The following is a 3649-nucleotide window of genomic DNA, read 5'->3' on the forward strand; positions in this document are numbered from 1 at the left end:
CTATGACATCACTTTTCTTAACATGTGATGTAATAATTATCACAAATATTTTTTAACATTACTTATTTCAGAAACTGATATAGTAGAGTTGTACAACATCATTTTAATTAGTGATGTTGAGATAATGATGTAGTAACACTTTTTTACGTCACTCGCTGTGTCACTTATAAAGTGATGTAATATCTATGTATTCAACATCACTTTAAAGGTGTTGTCACTCGCCGTGTCATTTATAAAGTGATGTAATATCGATATATTCAACATCACTTTAAAAGTGAATTTGCCAAGTTTTCGAAATCACTTATAATGTGACTTCTAGAAGTATTATTATTAATATACCTCTTAATTAAGTTAATTAGTTAGAAAAAAACCATCTAAAAAATTAGGTTAAATAGAAATGAAACAGGGTGGACGCTGGTTTGCTAGACTAGCCGCCCTTAAACGAAGAATAGAAAATAAAAAACCGCCACCAATACGTACTCAAAAGGCTTCAACCCCCACTACACCATAACATGATATTTGTAACACACACTTTTTTTTGCTTTGTCACACTTTTTTGCCGTTGGTAAGTCGCCTATGCTTAATAAACATTTCGAATGTCGTTAAGTGTTATTTTAATTCGGTTGGTTTCTAAAATTAATTTGTAACACTTATTAATTGCACCGAACTGTGTGAAAAGGGTTGCAAATCCAAAAACCCATAAACAACTTCGAAATTTCGGGAGAGCGAAACCAACACAAAATCGCGCTCTATTATTTTCCACAAACCAGAAAACACAACCATCTCTTTCTCACACTTCTTCTTCTAAACTTAGGTTTCCTTCTCTTCTGCACCTGCTCAATCTTCTCAAAACAAAAAACACTTCTCGTCTGCCGCTTCTCAATGTTCTCTCTTGCGGACGCTATTCAATCTTCTCTCTCTGCCGATTTAGTAAGTACCCATTCGAATCTTCAACTATCACTTTCGAATTCTATTTTCCATTTTCTAGGGTTCCATTGCTAAACTAGGGTTGATACCAATTTGATTTTAATTTTCTTGCTTCAAAGGTGCAATTTTTATTTTGAATTTACTTGGTACTGCCTTCATTTTATTAGAAGGCTTGTTGAATTTACTTGGTACTGAGAATGAAGCACTCAGGGTTGAGAATAGCCGTCTCAAGGAAGATTGGGATAAAGTGCATTGCGGAAATTGTAGTCAAGGTCAAGATGAGAACAGAAGATTGTTTAAGGAGAATATTGTGTTACAGAATGAGGTAGTTTCTTCATATATGATATTTTATATTTTATTGCTATCACCAATGCTAAGACCATCTTAGCTTAATCATATTGCACTATGAGTTTCGGGACAGAAGTACCCGGTGTAGTTTTATGAATTTTGAGATAGTATCGATAGGGTGTTATGTCCCAAGTCCCAACCTAACGGCCTGGTGGTGATGATTTCATCTTTTTTTTATGTTTCTTGAGCATATGTAATTGTGTGGTTCCTTATAATTCCCAAATAATAAAAAAGTTTTCTCTGAGGGAAACTTGATCACTATTCACTGTAAGATTTTCATACTCTTTTAAACAATTTTGCAGCTAGAAAGAGCAACTGCCATTGCTGGCAACCTAGAAGATGCACGTCGGATGTCTTCATATCAACACATGTCAACTGCCTTGGACCTACAAGCTACAAGGGGTGATGCTGATGTAACTAGCACTTCTTCTGGTCCTGATAGTATGAAGAGAGTATACAAAGACTGGCTCATACTGGTGCAAAGATCCTTCTGACTGTCAGCAAATTACTTGTTGTTTCTGTCTTTTAGGATGGTTCTGGGAGGGGAAGGCCTAATGTTCAGAAAACATGTACGTTTTTCTAACTTTTCAAGTTACATTGCGAGGATTTTCTTTGTGCATCCTATTTGTGACCTGTTTTTTGTTGAGTCATTTACAAAGACTTGTTTATATATGGAGTATCTTTGCTACATAGCTTTAGGAAGTCTTCAGGCTTGATAATTGTTTCTTTTTCCTGGTTTTGTGTGTTGGTCTTTCTTTCTTTGAATTGGTACCTGCCCGCTTGTTCTTCTTGGGTGTTGTTGTTGCCGGTGGTTTTCTTCTTGCCATGGACCTCTTTGGTGCTTGCTGCTGCGGGGTGTTGCTGCTGCCGCTGGTGCCTGCTGCTGCTGGTGTCACTACTTCTGCCATGGACCTGCTGTTGGGTGTTGCTGCTGTTGGGTGTTGCTACTGCCTTGAACCTGCTGGTGCTTGCTACTGCTGGTGGTGGTGTCACTACCGGTGCCTTTGGTGTTTAGTTCTTCTATGAAGGGCTAAGTATCAAAAGCCTTTGGAACTTAAGTCATGATGGCCTTACTATTTATGGCAACCGTTTCCGCAGAGTACGCAATGTCATTCACAGAGCAATTGCTGATGCCATTCATAGAGGTGGTGGTCAGGTCATTCCAATTGCAAGGAAAGTCATCTATGCTTCAGAGATTACTGCCAAGCCAAGGCTGTTGGAGCCTGTTTACATGGTCGAGATCCAGGCCCTAGAGCAGGCACATGGTGGCATTTATGGTGTTTTGAATCAGAAGCGTGGGCATGTCTTTGAGGATATGCAGAGGCCAGGTACTCCATTATATAACATCAAAATGTATTTGCCAGTGGTCATTTGGGTTCTCCAGTCAACTCAGAGCTGTAACATCCGGACAGGCCTCCCACAGTGTGTGTTTGATCACTGGGACATGATGTCCTCAGATCCTTTGTAGGCTGGGTCGCAAGCAGCAACCCTTGTGTTTGAAATTTGTAGGAGGAAGGGCTTGATGGAGCAAATGACACCTCCCCTCTGAATTTGAGGACAAGTTATAAGCTGTTAATTATCAAGTTGGGGTTTTCCCATCGTACTTTTGGCTGTCATGTGATATGTTCTTATTATGATTTTGACACTCTGTTGACTGCTTTACACACTTATGTTTCCGACTTTCATGTTTTATGGTTTACTTGTGGTTATTTGGATTCAGTTATTTTAAGGTTTACCTCATAACTGTTTAAATGTGATTTAAAGATACATTTCATTTTTATTTGATGATAAATGACCAGGAAAATGGTATTATATTGGGATGATACTGGCAATTTTTTTTTTTTTTTTAATTCTTTTGATAAATGGGACATTACTTTTAAAGTGATTTATAGAGTTATTTCACATTACTTTACAAGTAATTTGAAATCTGAATGAAAAGTGATGTTAACCGTTATAAGACATCACTTTTGAGAGTGTTGTGAATGGTGGCAACGTGAAAAGTCAAGATTTTTCACATCACTTTTTAATCGATGTCCACAAGTGATGTTATAATGTTTAACATCACTTGTGGACATCGATTAAAAAGTGATGCAAAGTTATAACATCACTTGTGGACATCAATTAAAAAGAGATGTGAAGTAATATCACTTGTGGACATCGTTTAAAAAGTGATGTGGAAAACCCTGACTTTTCACGTCGCCACCATTCACAACACTCTCAAAAGTGATGTCTTATACTTTTGACATCACTTTTTAAGTGATGGGAAATGCCATTTATGTTGTAGTGATTTAATCCATTTGGGAATAAGAATAACTCTTATAGTTGTTATCCAGTTATGATTACTCCATATAATCGTCCTTCATCATTGTGTGTA

The 3649-nt window shown here is 37.4% G+C and overlaps 1 long non-coding RNA gene across 2 annotated transcripts; it reads left to right on the forward strand.

The window, feature by feature from the left end:
- The first annotated feature begins 796 nt into the window (after positions 1-796).
- On the forward strand, positions 797-2987 carry LOC147509106 (uncharacterized). Of its 2 annotated transcripts, XR_015216498.1 has the most exons (4): positions 797-930; positions 1138-1252; positions 1578-1844; positions 2291-2987. It is a non-coding gene; the product is annotated as an uncharacterized LOC147509106 (long non-coding RNA). The 2 variants fall into 2 exon arrangements; XR_015216497.1 differs by lacking the exon at positions 2291-2987 and having other exon boundaries at positions 1578-2016.
- The last annotated feature ends 662 nt before the right edge of the window (positions 2988-3649 follow it).

This window comes from Coptis chinensis, chromosome 3, assembly GCF_015680905.1.
Source record: "Coptis chinensis isolate HL-2020 chromosome 3, ASM1568090v1, whole genome shotgun sequence".
Lineage (NCBI taxonomy): Eukaryota > Viridiplantae > Streptophyta > Magnoliopsida > Ranunculales > Ranunculaceae > Coptis > Coptis chinensis.